Source organism: Vicia villosa, linkage group LG2, assembly GCF_029867415.1.
Source record: "Vicia villosa cultivar HV-30 ecotype Madison, WI linkage group LG2, Vvil1.0, whole genome shotgun sequence".
Classification (NCBI taxonomy): Eukaryota; Viridiplantae; Streptophyta; class Magnoliopsida; order Fabales; family Fabaceae; genus Vicia; species Vicia villosa.
This window is the reverse complement of record NC_081181.1, coordinates 42988672-43009301: the sequence shown is the minus strand read 5'-3', so window position 1 is coordinate 43009301 and position 20630 is coordinate 42988672.

Here is a 20630-nt window from a genome sequence, read left to right as displayed (position 1 = left end):
GGTTACTTAGTGTAACATCCTAATTGTGTTGTATGAAATTTTAATACTCTGATATTTTCTTGCCTAAATGCTTTGGGTAGAATTGGGGTGTTACAGTCTGCATATGAATTGACGGAATTAAAAAAGCAATTAGAGGACTTACTTAAGAAGAAGTTTGTCAGACCAAGTGTATCGCCGTGGGGAGCTCCAGTGCTGTTAGTAAATAAAAAGGATGGAAGCATGAGGCTTTGTGTAGATTATAGAAAGCTGAATAAAGTAACAATTGAAAATAAGTACCCGCTACCGAGAATAAATGATTTGATGGACCAGTTGGTGGGTGCGAGTGTTTTTAGCAAGATTGATCTGAGGTCGGGTTATCATCGGATTAAGGTTAAAGATGAAGATGTTCAGAAGACAGCGTTCAGAACAAGATATGGACATTATGAGTATTCTGTGATGCCCTTTGGTGTTACGAATGCGCCAGGAGTATTCATGGAGTATATGAACCGTATTTTTTGTGAGTATTTAGATCAGTTTGTCGTGGTATTCATAGACGACATCTTGATATATTCTAAATCAGAACAAGAGCATTCGAATCATTTGAGGACGGTATTGCAAGTGTTGAAAGAAAGAAAGTTGTATGCGAAGCTGTCCAAGTGTAAATTTTGGTTGAAGGAAGTCAGTTTTCTGGGACATGTCATATCTGGTAGTTGCATTGCTGTAGATCCATCTAAGGTAGATGCTGTGTTACAATGGGAAACTCCAAAGTCAACTACTGAGATCAGAAGTTTCTTGGATTTAGCCGGTTACTACAGACGGTTTATTGAAGGATTTTCTAAGTTGGCACTTCCGTTAACCAAGTTGAGTTGTAAGGGTAAAGTGTTCGTATGGGATGCACAATGTGAAGAAAGTTTTGTAGAATTGAAGAAGAGATTGACGACAGCTCCGGTTTTGACATTACCAACTGTAATACGGTGGGAGAACTGACTTTTTGAAAATGTTGCGGATAGCAAGAGTCGCCACCGACTTTTATTTTATCCAATTTATAGAAAGGCTAAAAGAACAGGAAAAGACCTTTTAAAAAGATTTTGAGTTCAGGGGGTAGGTTATACAAAGCGAATGTTTAAAGCACCCTTTGTATCCATGGTTATCCATGGGCTCTTAATTGCTTAGCTCACTTTGTTTTCAAAAATGTTTGAAGTGTGGAAAAAGAATTTTGTTTAAGGACTTTAACTTGTAAATAAGTGTAGCCTTTTTGAAAATTGATTTTGAAAAGAGTGGGAAAAAGACTTTGAATTTAGAGCAAGCAATTAGTAGCAACTACCCTAAGTGTTAAAATTTGTTCTTTTAGCTTTTCAGGGCTATCCATACCATAGGAGGGTAGGAAGTCCTTTCATTGGATTTAAAGGGTCATCGGAATTATCGTTCGCCATAAGACTGTCCCTGCCATAAAGAGGGCAGGTAGTCTAAGGGAAGGATATAATAGTCATTTAATCTTTTAGGCAACATGCGAGGATACCTTAGCAATGGGGACAATCATCTTTTATAAGGCAACCTCGAGGGACAAAATTGATGATGAATGAACTGAGGGCAACATTTGCTTTAGGTATCCTCGGAATCGAGGGACTTGACTATTTTAAAGGCAACAAATAATAAGGCAACAAGACAATAAATAATAAGGCAACAGCGACAAGAGAGGTTACCCTAAAGGTGTGTGTGTGGCACAATCACGTGGTTAATTCGGATATTTTATCTTGTAATTAGTTATTCTAATTCAATTAACAGGCATGCACTCCCTAGGATAACTAACCACAACAATTAATATTACGGCGAAATAAAAGGTAGAAAATAAAATCCTACGCTATTACAATAAACACCTGCGGGCAAAAATAAAAAGGCAAAATAAAAAAAGAATCATTAATTTAAAATAATCAGATGGCTGGAGCCTTCATCGATTCTTGACAAACCCTGAAAAATTAAGAATGAAGAAGAGAAATGTTAGTGCATTAAAGATCTACAAACCCTAATTGATTAAAACAAACCAAGTTTAACGCAATTGGTTTAAACAGAATATGTAAAATAAATGATTTTAATATTTTTTTTAAATAATCATTAAAGGTTAAGGAAATCGAATGTGTTCGATAAAATATGATAATTAAATAATTACGGGATTAAACCCTACTTAATTAATTAATTAAAAGTTTAGGCAAAAAAATTGAATTTTTAATATTAAAAAAACAATTATTGATAAGATGATAAAAAAAGTCGAGTTTTCAATAAAAAATAAATTATTATCAAAAATAACATTTTTAGTAAATATAAAAAAAAATTAGAGCAAATAATTAATAAACTAAAAGAAATAAAAGAAAATAAATAAATAAAAGGATCATGTAATAAAATATAAAAAAAATTAAGAAATACTTAGCTTTGATTAGGTGTGGCTGGCTTCTGAGGGATCACAGTGCACCCTCAATGCCAGAGACGTTGGATCTGAGGAAGCTGACAATCCATTGGCTGAGCCTTGAGGGCGTATGGTACACCGGGATACCTGGGGCGCATGGGATTGGTGGCAAGTGATTGTTTAATAAAAAGTTGCAAGGGCCAGGGATCGAACCCTGGACACTTTGGTCCTTCACGCATTGTGCCACTGAGCCAACTTACTGGATTTGTTTAAAGAGCGCATTTGAAAGAATATATTAAAACATTGAAACAGGATCCAAGACGCGCGCCAGAATTCAAACAAGCCAACCACACGAGGACACGTCATCATCTTCTTCATGGAAAAACTGAACCATGGCTTTTACAACGCTTATTACCAGTACGCTATAAAAACTCAAAGCTATTACACCTGTTAATTGTTAACAAATCATACAAGCCTCAAAAATAAAAAAGGAGACCATACTCATGTTCGTCTTGGTCTCACGAACACACCTGTACCAGTATCGAGCCTTAATTTGCACTAAATTAAAAAACCTCAATTTGAGGATCATGAACCCTAACATGGTGGATCCTCATATACGCAAATAATAACTAAATTAAAACTCCAGAATCATTCAAGACATCATAACAAACACAAATATGCAATTAAAACATGTAAATGATGCATGAATTATTGAAATCGAAGGGCTTTTTAAAAACGCAAACCGTGGGTTTTTGTGAGTGTGTTCTGGATGCTTCAAGGCTTGGTGAGGATCTGAACACGTTCAGTAATGCTCCAGGAATATGCTTGGACCTTCAAAACTCTTTGAATCGATCTCAATCACTAAGAATGAATTCCACTTTTTCTTGAATTTTATGAACTCAGATTAGGGTTCTTGAGGCAGATTTTTCGTGAATTCTAGGTCTGCAATGCTTGTGTACTTATAATAGAAGGATTTAGGGTAACAATTTGGACCTGAATCTTGTTAAATCTTTGATTTGCCATTGAAGAATTTTGATTGGAAATATGGTTTTAAAAACTTCCAATTTTGGCCAATTTGATTCAATCTTCTTCCAATGAATTGGTGCACGAAATTTGATTGATTTTTGGAGTTACTATTGATTGGATTTGATTAGAATTAGATTCAAAACAAATCTTCTTCATAAATATTTGATTTTTTTTTTAATTTTATTGACTTTTAAATGAATAAAAATTCAAGTAAAATTAAATAAACCAAATAATTTCGTGGCAAGTGGATTTTGGGCTCTACATATCATGAGGATGGAGATTGGATCTTAAGAATATGGGCCTATTTGCAAAGAAATTTATTTTGAGGCCTTTTCTTTCACATTTTTCCCCTTAAAATTGTCCAACTTTGACAAGGCATATCTCCCTCAATTTTTTAGATATGGAGGAGTTCTAGGACTTTTTGAAAACCTCAAGATGTCCTCTATAAGCCACTTTGGAAACTTTTTTCCATTTGAAGATTTTATCTTGATGATATGGGCTTTGACAAAAAACTGCTTTTGGTTGACTTTCAAAAAGGACCTATAATCTTTTTATCCATATTTCTCAAATGAAGCATTTTTAGACTTGGCATGTGATAGACAAAGTTGTAGAGAATTCAATTTCCTTCAAATTGAGATTTGGATGGGAAATTTCTGATGTTCCATGTAAAAGTTATGGCTGTTCAAAGTTTAGTTGACTTTAGGTCAAAAAACCCTAATTTAGAAACTTTAGGTTTTGTTGATTTCTGAACTTTCCTTGATGAATCATGATCAATCCTTGATCAAATGATGAATGATACTTCAAAATAAGGATGTTGACAAAAAATCAGGAATTTTGACTGTACTTTGACCACAGTTGACTTTTAGGTCAAACTAGTCGATTGTTGACTTTCTGAGCAATTGACCGAGCAATCCTTGGAATTGAAGCCTAAATTTTGTCATAGAGATAATTTGAAACATCATGAACCATCTGAAATCCATTGGAGACTTTGATTTATTAATTCTCTTCAGAGAAATCAAAACCCTAGTTTAGGAGGTCATTGTTTAGGAGAGTATGTCCCTGAGTCTTGAACCTTGGTATGAGTTTTGAAAGGTGAAATGAGATGGGCAAATTTTAGGGTATGACAGCTTCCCCTATTCAATCTTCTTAATCCTGAATATGTAGAGTGGTTTGTATGCCAATCGGTATCTGAAGGAGGAAGATGATTGAATACTAGAGTACCCAGAAATTTGCACCATCGGGGATGGGCTTAGAGATGCCACCAGGATATTGAGAGAATTGATTGAGATGGGCTTAAAGATGCAATCTAGCTTGATAAGTTTGAGAGTCAGAATATGTCGTACGTTAGACTGTATATGTATTGATGAATGTCTGGATGAGCCATACGTTAGGTTATAGGATGATCGTACGTTAGGTCGGATTCGATTGCATTGATAAATGTCTGGATAAGTAAGCCGTTCGTTAGGCTGTATTTTAGGACGAGTCATACGCTAGACTGGGTCCGATTGCATTGATAGATGTTTGGAAAGCCGTACGTTAGGCTAAAGGATGGGTCGTACGTTAGACCAGGTTCTCTGTGTTGATAGTTGTCAGAATACGCTGTACATCAAGTTGTATTCTAGGATGAGTCGTACACTAGACTGAATCCTTTGTGTTGAGAAGTAACAGAATGAGCCGTACATTAGACATCCAAGGATGGGTCATACGTTAGACCGAATCCAATAATTGTCAGAATGAGCCGTACGTTAGGCTTTGCCTTGAATGAATTTCATATTTGAATCTTTAATTATCTCTGTAATGTACCTATAAGATAACATTCACTTGGTAACAATGTCAGTTTTATGCAATGTTTATGATGCATGTAATGAATGAGATCAAGTCCTCAAAATAAATGAGGATCTTTGTATATCATGCACGACTTAGGGCTACATGCAATGTATAGGATGTATGTATTATGAATGATTTATGATTTATGCTACATGCAATATATACAGCTGGGGATTTATGATTTCTGCTTAGGGATGAAAGCAATTCGAATGATTGATCTTGATGTGCCCTGACTGGGGATAAGAGAGATGAATAACCCTGTTTGGAGAAAAGAGAAGTATCGGCGAACTGGCAGTGTCGAAGATGTAAACTTTGTTGTGGAATTGAATCTCTATTGGGAAGAGAAATTTTAATGATTACTCTGCGGGGATCCCTCCAGATTATTGACTCTGAGGGAGAACTTCTGGACTACTTAGACATTGTCTAATTGCCTTTCCTGTCTTTTACAAACATACAGATATGTTGCAAAGGAAAAGATGAATGTTAATCATGTTCATATGCATATGTTCATTCAAGATTATCATTGGACGTTTGCGTATTCGAGAAAGAAAGAAACACTCGGGAGAGTAGAAAAGAAAATGACTTGTATTAAGAAAGAGCCATGAATAGGCAAAATGATAGAAGAACATTGTTGTGTGTTTTTGAAAAGATACAAAGTAAAACAAAAGAAAAATAGCTATGTGGAAACGATCCTATTGAGTTTCAATTCTGCTATTGCCATTATGTCTTCGAGCATCTCATCCCTTGCTTGTTGGAGAAAGGTGATTGAATCGGTTCGTGCCCTTTGAACTTGATATTACTAATAAAACTGAATGATGAGTGATCTGAACGAGACATAGTTGTACGCTTTAATCCTTAACTTTTGCCTAGGCCGCCCTTTCAGGTTTTTAGCCTACCAGGATACCCTCTTTTGTCCAAGTCGCCCTTTCGTGTTTTCAACTTGCCGGGTGTACATTTTTACATATATATCCCTAACTTTTGCCCGAACCCTTTTGGTTCGCCGGGATGCCCTTACTTTTGCCTAGGTACGTCGACCTAGCGGGTCTTATTTATGCGTAGTATTTTTTGACTATGTCTGCATTCACAGGGTGTGGAAAGTCTTCGCCGTCCCTAGTAGTGAGTATCATAGCTCCTCTAGAGAATATCTTCTTGATTACAAATGGTCCTTCATATGTGGGAGTTCACTTGCCCCTAGGATCACCTTGTGGTAGAATGATTCACTTTATTACCAAGTCACCAGTCTGGTATACTTGTTGCCTGACTCTTTTGTTGAATGCCTTGATCATACGCTTCTAATACAACTGCCCATGACAAACAGCCGCGAGTCTCTTTTCATCAATCAGGTTTATCTGGTCTAGTCGAGTCTGGATCCATTTATTTTCATCTAACTCTGCATCCTTCATGATCCCCAGAGATGGAATCTGAACTTCAATCGGTAATACTGCTTCCATGCCATAGACTAGTGAAAACGGGGTTGCCCCAGTTGAAGTACGTGCCGAAGTGCGGTAACCATGAAGAGCAAATGGTAACATCTCATTCCAATCCTTATAAGTCACTGTCATCTTCTGTACTATCTTCTTTATGTTCTTGTTGGCGGCTTCTACCGCGCCATTCATCTTTGGTCTATAAGGAGACGAATTGTGGTGCTTGATCTTGAATTGTGTGCAAAGTTCGGTAATCATCTTGTTGTTCAGGTTGGTACCATTGTCTGTGATAATCCTTTCAGGGATGCCATACCGACAGATGAAGTTATGCTTAATGAATCGGGCCACCACATTCTTGGTTACAGAAGCAAATGAAGCAGCTTCTACCCATTTGGTGAAGTAATCAATGGCCACGAGAATGAAACGATGTCCATTGGAAGCAGTAGGTTTGATTTCCCCGATCATATCAATGCCCCACATTGCAAAAGGCCAAGGAGCAGTCAGAAAATTTAGTGGAACTGGAGGTACGTGTACTTTGTCAGCATAGATCTGGCATTTGTGACAAGTTTTGGAATGCTGATGGCAGTCAATTTCCATAGTGGACCAGTAGTAACCCGCTCTCAGAATCTTTTTAGCCATAGTGTGTCCACTAGAATGAGTTCCAAAGATACCGTCATGCATATCTTCCATAATCTCTTCTGCTTCTTTCTTGTTCACACAACAAAGCGGAGTTGAATCATAATTGCGCTTGTATCAGGTTCCATTGCTTAGAAAGAACTTGGAAGAAAATCTTCTTAAGAACTTTTTGTCATTGATAGATGCCCCTTCAGGATATTCCTGAGCTTCGAGATATCTTTTTGCTTCATAAAACCATGGTTTTTCTTCAACCTCTTCAGTAGCTATCTCGTAACAGTATGCCGGTTCATCATGCCTTTCAATGATAACTATAGGAGCCTCATTGTCCCATCTGACCTTGAACATGGATGACATAGTAGCTAATGCATCTGCCAATTGATTCTCTTCTCGGGGAATGTGTTCAAAAGTAATCTCTTCGAAGTAAGGAATCAAAGATAACACCAAATCTTTGTAAGGCGTGAGATTAGGATGCTTTGTGTCCCATTCTCCTTTGATCTGACTAATCACTAGGGTAGAATCCCCATATACTTCCAAGAACTTAATTCTTAAGTCAATAGCAGCTCTGAGACCTAAGATACATGTTTCATACTCAGCCATATTGTTGGTACAATCGAAACACGGTATTGCTGTAAATGGAGTGTGTCACCTGCTGGAGAGATAATCACAGCGCCAATACCATTACCGAGTGCATTCGAAGCTCCGTCAAACACCATGGTCCATCGGGATCCTGGTTCAGGTCCTTCATCCGGACCAGGTTGTTCACAATCAGTAACAAGCATAACATCCTCATCTGGAAATTCAAAACTCATAGATTGATAGTCGTCTACAGCTTGCTGGGCCAAGTGGTCTGCCAACACACTTCACTTGATTGTTTTCTATGTTGTATACTGAATGTCAAACTCTGTTAATATCATCTGCCATCTTGCTATTCGTCCGAAGAGAGCGGGTTTCTCAAACACATACTTGATAGGGTCCATCTTAGAGATCAACAAAGTGGTATGGTTCAACATATACTGTCTCAGTCGACGAGCAACCCATGCCAAAGCGCAACAAGTTTTCTCGAGTAGTGAGTATCTTGTTTCACAGTCGGTAAACTTTTTGTTAAGGTAGTATATTGCATGCTCTTTTCGACCAGACTCGTCATGTTGCCCCAGTACGCACCTCATTGAACTCTCCAACACTGTTAAGTACATAATTAGCGGTCTTCCTTCAACGGGTGGTATCATAATCGGAGGTTCCTGAAGGTACTTCTTAATTTTGTCAAAAGCTTCTTGACATTGGTCATTCCATTTCACTGCTTGATCTTTCCTCAGTAACTTGAAGATTGGCTCACAAGTAGCGGTCATATGGGAAATAAACCTAGCAATGTAATTCAAACGTCCCAAGAACCCTCTAACTTCTTTCTCATTCTGTGGAGCGGGCATTTCTTGTATGGCTTTTACTTTTGCGGGATCGACTTCAATACCTTTACTGCTATTAAAGAACCCTAGTAACTTACCAGACCTCACCCCAAAAGTACACTTGTTTGGATTCAGTCTCAGCTTGTATTTCTTCAACCTATCAAACAATTTCAGCAGGGGGACCAGATGTTCTTCTTCAGTGTTGGATTTTGCAATCATATCATCAACATAGACCTCTATTTCTTTGTGAATCATATCATGGAACAAGGCTACCATTGCACGTTGTTATGTTGCCCATGCATTCTTCAACCCAAACGGCATGACTTTGTAACAAAAGGTGCCCCAAGGAGTAGTGAAAGTTGTCTTTTCCATATTTTCGGGTGCCATCTTAATCTGGTTATAACCTGGGAAACCATCCATGAAGGAAAACACTTTGCATTGTGCAGTACTATCAACTAAGATATCAATATGTGGTAGGGGAAAATCATCTTTGGGGCTTGCTCGATTCAAATATCTGTAGTCTACACACATTCTGACCTTTCCATCTTTCTTAGTGTCATACCCCAAAATTTTCCCGTCATATTCCAAGATGTTTTTAATCACCTGACTTGCAATTGCTCAAGACAGTGCAAGCTCACTCTTCTCCTAAGCACAAGATCCAAAATTAAGGTTTCTGATTTAATCAAGGAATTTGAACTTCTGATACCTCAAGTGGATTCAATGATCTCTCATATGATTCAAAGTACCCTCATGCCAAGTTTCAAGCACTGATTCACAAGATTGCCCAGACAGAAGCTCAGATAGTCAACAATCGACTAGCCTGATCTAAAAGTCAACTGTGGTCAAAGTACAGTCAAAATTCCTGATTTTTGGTCAACATCCTCATTTTGAAGTATCATTCATTATTTGATCAAGGATTGATCATGATTCATCAAGGAAAGTTCGGAAATCAACAAAACCTAAAGTTTCTAAATTAGGGTTTTTTGACCTAAAGTCAACTAAACTTTGACCAGCCATAACTTTCACAGGGAACATCAGAAATTTTCCATCCCAAGCTCAATTTGAAGGAAATTGAATTCTATACAACTTTGTCTCTCCATGCCAAGTCTAAAAATGCTTCATTTGAGAGGTATGAATCAAAAGATTACAGGTCCTTCTAGAAGATCGCAAAAAACAGCTTTTTGTCAGAAGCAATATCATCAAAGATAAAATCCTCAAATGGAAAAAAACTTCCAAAGTGGCTTATAGGAGACATCTTGAGGTTTCCAAAAAGTCCTAGAACTCCTCCATACCTTAAAAATTGAGGGAGATATTCCTTGTCAAAGTTTGACAATTTTGAAAGAAAAATGTGAAGTAAAAGTGGATCAAAAGGATTTTTCTTGCAAAGAGGCCCAACTTTTTATGACTCAATCTTGTTCCCCAAGTCATCTAGAAGCTCCAAGTCCAAAGCCACGAATTTATGATTATTATTTGATTTTTTATTGAATTTTATTCATTAAAATTATGGCTAAAATCAAAGATTTGGGAGAAAAATAAAAAGATGTGATTTATCTTTGATTTCCAATCAGCCAATAAATCAAATATTTGATAAAATTTTGTGATGAGAGATTGAAGAAAGATTGGTACAAAAATTGAATGATTTAAGTGAAATTAGGATCAAATCTTTTTCAATTTTTCTTCAATCAACTAATCTATTTTTTGTATCAAATATTCACCCTAATTTGCACCTTATAAATACCATGTGCTGCATACAAGGCAAGGGTACGAAAAAGTGAGGAGAAGGAACAAGGATTTCCAAGTTACAAAAACTTCACAAACTAGGGCTTGACCAAGAATCTTTTTCAGCAAGTTTCAACCGATTCCAAGCACTCCATCGTCGTCCAGGGACTCCCAGGAACGCACTCCAACCATTCTCAAGGATTGCAGCATCCCTTATCATCATCTCCAAGTAACACCGGTTTGCCTAGTTTCTTTGAAATTAAATCTTCATGTACATGCCATTTAAATGAATTTTATGATCATACATATGCTCCTAATCATGCTTGGATTCGTTTAGTACCATTACTGTGAAGGTAAGACGCTGGAATAACAGCTTGCCATGGCTAGGGCTTCAAAGATGTGTTTCTTCGAAACCCTGGCTACACTCATTTTCAAGCGAAACTAAGAGCATATTCGGACCCAGGAGGAAATTTCGATCAAGACAGGCCATTTTGTTTCTCGATTTGACTGTTGTTTTGCAGGTGTTAGGGCGGATGGCCACCGGAGAAGAAGATGTTTCCGCCGTCTCCGGCGGGTCTGTATTTTCTGGAAGTTTTGACCATCTACGTGTCCCTTGCGAGTGTTCTGGTTGGTCAGTCAAAACGCACCTGGGGCCCGCGTGTGGAAAATACAATTTCATTTAATTTCTTGATCATGTTTTATTATATATTGATTACTCCAGGTTATATAAACAACAAAGACTTGCACTACACTTGGCCAAGCAATTCAGGAGTGAGTTAATACGCATGGGTTCGAACCCAGCCAGGACCTTATGGTTTTTTTGAATTTCTTTGTTTCAAAATTTGGTGCTCATATTCCCACGCACCTCACGATGCACCCTTAGCATCTCAACCACTAGATTATCATGAAGATAGATCCAACGCCCTGCAAGCTGATGGTCTGCCATGGACGTTCAGAAGCTAACCACACCTGATCCAAAGCTAAGTTTCTATTTATTTTTGTTTAATTTTAAGTACATAATTCTTTTGTTATTTAATTTCTTTTCTTTTCTCATCAATTTTTTTCCTAAAAATTATATTTACTAAATAATGTTATTTTTTGATAATTATTTATTTTAATCGACAACTCGACTTTTTTTCCATAATTCTATCAAATAATTGTTTCTCTTAATCTTAAAAAAATTTCAAATTTTCGTATATACTTTTAATCGATTAAATGATTAGGATTTAATCAAATAAATTATTTAATTGTTACATTTAAAATCGAACCTTCGTTTTTCACCCTTTAATGGTTATTTAAAATATTAAATTATTAACTTTTTATATTTTATTTAAGCCAATTGTATTAACCCTAATTTACCTCGATAAATTAGGGTTGTCGACCTTTAATGCACTAACTTTTCTCTTCTTCATTCGTAACTTTCAGGGTTCATCAAGGAGCGATGAAGGCTCAAGATGTGTAAATTAATTATTGTTCTCTCTTATTTTCTGTCTTTATTTTTCTGTTACCCTATAAGGGTTTTATTGTAATAGATTAGGTTTATTTTTCCGCCTTTTAATTTCCCCCATCCCCGCAGGTGTTTATTGTAATAGCGTAGGATTTTAACTGTTTTATTTTCTGCCATGGTTAGTGATCTTAGGGAGTGCAAGCTTTGAACTGAATTAGCATCACTAATTACAAGATAAATATCTGAATTGAAATCACCTGATTGTGCTACACACATACCTAATTGAAATCACCTGATTGTGCTACACACACACCTTTAGGGTAATCTCTCTCGTTGCCTGTTGCCTTCTTGTTGCCTTGTTGCCTTATGATTCTGTTGCATTAAATAATAGTCAAGTCCCTTGATTTTGAGGATACCTAAAGCAAATGTTGCCCTCAGTTCATTCATCATCAAATTTGTCCCTCGACGTTGCCTCGGTAAATGATGATTTGTCCCCATTGCTAAGGTATCCCCGCATGATGCCTAAAAATGACTATTATATCCTTCCCTAAAGACTACCTACCCTCTTTATGGCAGGGACAGTCTTGTGGCGAACGATAATCTCGATGACCCTTCAACATCCAATAAAAGGACTTCCTACCCTCCTATGGTATGGATAGCCCTGAAAAGCTAAAAGAACAAATTTTTATAACTTAAGGGTAATTGCTTTTAATTGCTTGCTCTTCTTCAAATTCAAATTCAAATCTTTTCCCACTTCTTTCCAAAGAATCTTTTCAAAAAGACTACGCTTATTTACAAGCTAAAGTTCTTATTCAAACATTTTCTTATTCACACACTACACTTCAAATATTTTGAAAACAAAAGTGAGCTAAGCAATTAAGAGCCCATGGATAACCATGGATACAAAGGGTGCTTTAAACCTTCCCTTTGTATAACTTACCCCCCGAACTCAATCTCTTTCAAAAAGGTTTTTTTTTGTTCTTTTAGCCTTTCTTTGGATAAAATAAAAGTCGGTGGCGACTCTTGCTTACCGCGACATTTCTTTAAAGTCAGTTCACCGTATTACACTTAGGTACCGGGACTATATTAGCAATCCATGGTGGATATCTCACAACCTTTAGGAAACCGGTATTGAATTGTTTCTCAACGTCTTCTTTGATCTTCTGAGCCATGTCAGGCCTGCTTCTTCGTAACTTTTGCTTAACTAGAGGACTTTTTCCTTTGATAGGTAGACGGTGAACCACAATATCAGTATCGAGCCCAGGCATATCTTCGTTAGACGAAGCAAATATCTCAACATTGTCTCGTAGCATCTGGATCAATCTCTTTTTGACACCCTCTTCTAGCTAGCCCCTATCTTGATTTCTTTCTTTTCTTCGTCAGTACCTATATTCACAACCTCAATTGGCTCTTCATGCGGCTGTATAGTCTTTTCTTCTTGCCCTAGAAATCTAGAAAGTTCTCTAGGCACTTCACAATCTACTTCACCTCCGTCCTCAGCTCGGTAGATCGGATTTTTAAAGTCATAGTTGGCAATAGCAGAGTCGTTATCAATGGGATCTAGAGTGGATATGGATCTGCAGTGTATTATGTGGGTGTGTGTAAGAACACATAGCTATTTTGAAAAATAAAGAAAAGTAAAAGAAAGAGAAGATTTAAAATAAGAAACGTCCAATGCTTTATTGAATGAAAATATGCTTACGAAATGACAAGCCCTAACAAACGGACCGTTGTGCCCCGGGCAAGACACACGACTTTAAAGTTATTGTTTATTGAAATATAGAAAAATACAACTAGGAAAACATAAAGGAAAGCAAAACAAAACTAGAAATGGCAATTACTCCTGATTATAGGAGATAGAGACAATGTCTTCAGTCTTCCAGTTGTCCAACCCTTTGTCGGGTGTAGGAAAGATCCACTTGTCCATGTTGCAACCATCTTTATCTTCTCCTATGGCATTGACCCCTTTACTGATGAAACAATATTTCAAACCTTCTGGACGAGAGTGTTGTTCTCCATTCTGATCCTTACTAGTGCAGCCTAAACCCCATTTGTTTGATTTGTAAGGAATATCAGGGAGTTGCCCCCAGATAGTACAACCACCTTCTTCAACCACAACCCTAGCATCTTTTAGAGAAGTCATTGCAGGAGGAATTCTAGTAACTTTAGGAACAATGTGGGCAGGCTTAGCCTTAGGAACCACTTGAGGGACCAACTCAAACGCCTGACGGGGAGATTCGAAGGCTTCTCCAGTAAGCTCAACATACTTGGTCTCATCTACGAAGCTCACCATGTATTCCTCCTCGCCATACACAGTGACGATCTTGCCTTTCGCTGGGTATTTCAGTTTTTGATGTAGGGTTGAAGTCATGGTGTAACGCCGGTATAATTTTAATATTAATTTAATTTGGAATATTGAATTAATAATTAGAATTATTAAGGATTTTGTAAAAAATAATGGTTTATGGCATTTGGGCCATGTGAGAAATAGTAAAAGAGGGGTGTGATATAGGAAGGCCTTTTACTAATTTTATTATTATTCTCATAAAATAATTAGAATTGGGAAGGAAGGAACAGAAGGTGAAAAAGAGAGAAGTTGGAACACGAAGAACGTGAAAGAGGAACGAAGAGGAAGAGACCAAAGATCAAGAATTTGGCTAAGGTAAGGGGGGACTCTTCCAATTATCATCTCTTATTGTGATTATAGATGAATAGTGTATGAATAGTTGTGTTGTTGAGTCAATTCGGTTTGTATGTCAGAGTTAGGTTTTGGGTTCTAAGAATTGGGTTAGATTTTTTGGATTGTAATGTGTGGATTGATATGTGATGATAGATTAATCTGTATGAATGAATCCTATGAATGAAAACATATAAATGGACTGTTTTAGACTCAAAATCGTGAACTGGTATGAGTAGAAACGAGTGAGAATTGGACTGTTACGAAACTGCTGAATTCTGGGCATTTTTCTGGTTTTTCGCGTATGGAACAGTTTCATACGCGTATGGGATGGAGTCATACGCGTATGAGGAACATTTCCCAAGGGCTATACGCGTATGATACGCTGCTGCCCTGTCCCAAAATACACTGTACTGGCTATTTGCGTATGAGGAGCGTATGAGGATGCTCATACGCGTATGGAAATTTTAAAAGAGGAAATTGGTTCTGGTGATACGCGTATGGCAAGACTGATACGCGTATGGGGTTGTTTTTATGACATTTTGGATTCTGGTGAAACACGTATGATACGCGTATGGAAATGGACGATACACGTATGGGCCTGATGATACGCGTATGGTCGCTGTGTGTGCAAATTTCTATTTTGTGATTTTCTGGAAAGTTCAATGATGCGTAACTTTCGATCTGTAGGCCTGTTTTGTGTGTTGTTTGAGAATGAGTAAACCTTGTGATGTGCTCTTGTGGTTTACTGATAATTGATTGTATTGAATGATGTTAATGTATATATGAACATGCTTAATAATGATGATGGGGATGATGAAATGGGTATAGATGATGCTACTCATAGAATGGTGATGATGAAAGTATGTTATATATATATGTTTGCATGCATTCATAAACATTAATGAGGGCTGAATCCTAGATGATGAGAGGATTCAGTGAATGGCAGAGCTCCCACTGTGTGGAATTTGTGCTGGCAGGGCCGTATCTGGATGATGATAGATCGGTCGGTGGGTGATTCCCATTGATGATGTTGGTACCACATGCATAAAGTCAGTTGCATTCATTTGCATGGATTTGATAACATGACTATATGTATGCTCTTGTATTGTTTTTGGAGGTATGTGTTTGTATGTTGATGGATGATCTGGATATAGATGAGTTGGGTGAATAATATAACTATTGATGTACTGTTATTTATAATGCAATAATATTTGTTAATTGCGAATGAGACTCACCCTTACACTATATTTTTCAGATTGAGGATAGCGGCTTCGACTCGGTGAGGATTAGCTCATGAGTCAATGTGTCGGTTAGCGTCGGGTCATGCTCTGATAGATGTAACACTGGGGAACGTTGTTTTAATTTATGACATTAACTCTGTTTTTGTTTATTTTATTTAAGTATTAAAGCATGGATGATGTAATGCTAGTTTGATGACTTATTCCGTTTTGTAAACATGAGATAGTTTGTTATGAGTTATGTTAAGATGTTTCTTCGGTGAATGCATGACATACGACTAATGTTGTTTTATTTTTATATTGAATTGTGACGCCCTGGTGCATGTTACTCTGATTTAATTTGATTAATTGCCGCGGGGTTTAGAAGGGTGTTACACACGGCATTTGCCCCATGTATCCAAGGGCGCCCAAGTAGGCAAGAATAAGCGGGATGGATGTCCATCACATAGAACATAGTGTTGAAAGTCTGAGAGCCTACTCTGATTGGGAGCTCAACTTCGCCATATACCGTACTCATCGAACAATCGAAAGCTTTTACTATCACATCACTGGAATTCAGCATGATTACTTCGGGGTTGAGTTTTTCCAATACCACCTTGGGTAGCACATTCAGAGATGAACCATTGTCAACTAGTACATGGGCTAGAGTGGTTCCCCCACATTCAATGGAAATGTGCAAAGCTTTGTTATGATTCTTTCCACTGGGACTTAGATCAGCATCAAAAAACCCAAGGTAATTGTCTGTCGTCAGATTGGAAATACAATTCTCAAGTTAAGTGACAAAAATCTCTTGTGGCACATGGGCAACCTCTAGAAACTTCATCATAGCTTTAGCGTGAGTCTTGGAACAACTTAGGAGTGACAACATAGAGATCTTGGAAGGAGTATGCCCCATCTTTTCAACAATGTCATAACCACTCTTGCGGATGATCTTCAAGAACTCATTTGCTTCTTCAGGAGATGGATTTTTAGTAATAGTCTCGACTGGTGTCTGGATGGGTTCAGGCAATGGCCCTTTACCTCGGGTATCAGCATTCTGATTAGGAATAGGGGTACCAGTAGGTGCAACAGTGTTTGGAGAGATTTTTGGAGAAAACACTCTTCCTCTTCTTGTTACTTTACTAGTTCCAGCAATATTACCCACATCAGGATTAGCGCCTTCAGTAACCTTGTCAGCTACAAGTTCTTGTTTAACTCCCTGAATATAGACCTTGGCACCATAGTTCCAAGGGATAGCCTTATCAGAAGAATACGAAATTGGGCCAGGCTTAGTGATGATTACAGGAGCCACACGGGGTTCAGCAGAAATCGAATGAAGCCTTAGTAGGGATCTTCAACGGAGCTTTAGAAATTACTGATACGTCTTCAATCTTCAAGCCACGGGAGAAACCTTCGCACAAATTCTCTACAGAAGGAATCTTTTCAAACATGATAGTGCGATAATCGATCCAGCCTTGAATTCCTCTTTTAAGATTCTCACAACCATTGGATTGGGACGCACAATAGTAACAACCTACATCGCAACCCGGAAATAAACCGGCTTGCAGTAGCTTTCTCTTGATGACCGGGAGAGGAGTTGACAGATCTCTCACATCATGGACATATACCACATCCATGATAGCATTAATAGTCTTATCGTGTTTTGGCATTGGAGCAGTGATGACATTAGGAGTCTCTGGAGCGTCGAACTCAATTTCACCAGCTTCTATCATATCCTGGACTTTGTTTCTCAGTGCCCAACAATTATTCGCATGGTGTCCAGGAGCATTGGAATGATAAACACATGTAGCCTTAGGACCATGAGTTGGATTTGCAGTGTTGACAATCTTTGGAGGATCCTTCGTGGTGATCAAGCTAGCCTTCAATAGATGTTGCAGGACTTAAGACAAAGGCATGTTGATCGGGGTAAACTGTCTTCTAGGTCTGTCTGTTTTGCGTTGATACCCTTGTTTGGAGGTCTGTTGAGGCGTTGGTGTAGAGATTTGGACGGCCCCAACAGGTTGGTTCTGATCATTCTTATTGTGAACCTTCTGACTATGCACAACATTAGACTCATTCTTTTCATGATATGGCTTCTTTGTAGTACCAGAGGTAGCACCTACCTAAATCTTCCCGCTTCGGATACCACTCTCAACATGTTCTCCAGTCAATATGAGCTCCGTAAAACCAGAGGATGAACTACCCAGTAGGTGACTATAGAACGGACCGGTCAGCGTACCCATGAACATGTCAACCAACTCTCTGTCAGCTAAAGGTGGTTAAACTCTTCCAACCAAGTCTCTCCATTTCTGAACATACTCCTTGAAACTCTCTTTCGGGCCCATAGTCATGCTTTGCAATTGAGTGCGAGTAGGCGCAAGATCAGCATTGTATTGGTATTGCTTGTAGAAATCAATAGCCAAGTCTTCCCATGTATGAATGTTGGCGCCATCCAGCTGATAGTACCATTCGAGTTGGGTTCCGGATAAGCTTTCTTGGAAAAAGTGGATCCATAGCATCTTGTCAGCAGTATGAGGCTGAATTTTCCTCACATAGGATTTCAGGTGCAGTTTAGGGCAAGAGACTCCGTCATACTTAGCAAAGGTTGGAGTCTTGAACTTTGGAGGGATAACGACTCCAGAGGTGAGCCCTAATTCCTCAAAATCCAGCCCAGGTACCTTCTGGATTTCCATAGCCTTCATACGTTCCTCCAATTGCTTGTATTTCTCTTCGGGATATTCCTCCTCATAGTAATAGTCTCCTTCATCATTTTGCTTAGCAGAACCGGCATTGCTCTTTGCATCAATCTTGATGCTAATGCTATCCTCATGGTCGTCGTCTTCGTGGGTTTCAACTTCCTTGGCCCTTTTGAGAGGACCTCTGAACCTTCTTCCCATGTTGAAAACACCTACCAACTTCTTGGTCTTATTTTCCTTCTTAGTCAGAAGGGATTTCAACTCATTTTGTCCCTTGGACAAATTCAGGATCAAAGCTTGGAACTCAGCATTCTGAGCTTGGAGATTCTTGACGGATTGTTCGAGATCCATTTCCTTACTGAAATAAACAGCGGAAAGATGAGAGACCTGTTATAAAAAACCTGTGATGCAGTGTTTATGAATGGTATGCGTATGCGTATGCAATGTTTTCAAGGACCTTGAAATTTAAATTTGTTTAAACAAAAGAAAAGAAACAACTTTTATTAGTAGTAATTAAATTGCAATTATTGTTTTTTGCCATTTTTAGGCTTACAAGGGAAAGGAAAAAATAAACAACTAAATATAATAATAAAATAAAAACTTCTTAAAGTTTCCCATGGACGCTTTCTCTTTGACCCAAGGAAATTGTTGATGCTTTGCTCTGCATGAAGTTGTTTCGTGAGCTCTAACACTTGCTTCACTTTAGCACGGAATTGGGCCTCAAAAGAATCTCTTTCTTCCTTCAACTGAACCCATGACCTTTTTAGCTCTTCTAAATCAGTAGGCATGTTCGGATGAAGAATAACTAGAGGAACCTTTTCTTCATACTCTGGTTCCACAATCACAGGTCTGACATAGGGATATGGCATAACAAAACGCTGAGCACGAGCGCACACCCATCTGAGATAAGGCTCTAAAGGAATGGAGTTCTTTTGACCCCAAATCTTGCTATCAACCTTGTACACTTTGTTCCAAGCGCGTATGAACTCCCGGCGCTGGTTTTGAACATCTTCTTCGTAGTTGAAAACAACCCCTTTGATAATCATGTTGTGAGGACCATCCCTGCGAGCATACCCAAATTGACGTAGGGCTAATGAAGGATTGTAGGTGATTCCCCCTCTAATGCCAAGGAGTGGCACATTAGGGAATTTCCCACAATGGTCAATAATAGTGACGTACTCCTGACATATGACATGCCAACGAATATCTGAATGAGAAAGTGACATAATCCTTTGCGACCATTGCATCTTTTGATCATTTCATATCACTGAACGAGGATGGTACGAAATAAACCACCTGGCTAGTCGAGGCGTACAACACATGAGTGTTCCTCGCTTCTTCATGGTACGGGTGTGGAGTGAGTGCAAAATTTCTCCGAGTAAAGTAGGCACCGGATTGCGAGTCAGGAATATCTTAATGGCGTGCACATCTATGAACTGATTAGGATTAGGAAACAATACCAAACTGTATATTAATAAAGCTAGTATATCTTCAAAGGCATGGTAACTCATAACTTTCAAGAATTGTCGAGCTTTCCCAAATAAGAACTTGGCCAAGAAACCTTCAACCCCATTCTTTGTTTCCCAATTGGAGGTAATGTCTGATCTCTTCAGGTGTAATGCAGCAGCAATAGTCTCGGGTTTTGGAGTGTCCTCCAAACCGGTGAAAGGTAACTGATCAGGGATGGGTATACCAAGTAAATCCGAGAACTCCTCCATGGTAGGTACCAATTGGTAATCCGGGAATGTGAAGCAATGATGTTCAGGATCAAAGAACTGGCATAGGACTCTCATCATATCTTCTTCAAACTTAGAGGTGACCAGTCGAAGTAGATAACCATGGCTTTTGGCAAATTAAGAATCTCCAGGAACCTTTGAAACCAGCTCCTTAAGCTCAGAAGGTATCCCCATGAAGTTGATTCGTGTGTAATCCCTAGTAGCGAAAGCCATGTCCTACAAAACAGAACAAAGATAAATTTCTTGGTCCTTGAAATCGTTAGTGGAGATGATATGCCATGATGTCATGATGTTATGATGTTATGATGTTATGATGTCAAGTAGATAACAAACACAAACAAGTCACACAAAGTCCTTAGGTTTAAGGGCTTGCATGAAGTCCATAGGTGCATACCCTCCTTTCTTGAGTTTAGTTGGTTTAACCTGTCCTAAAAGAGTAACT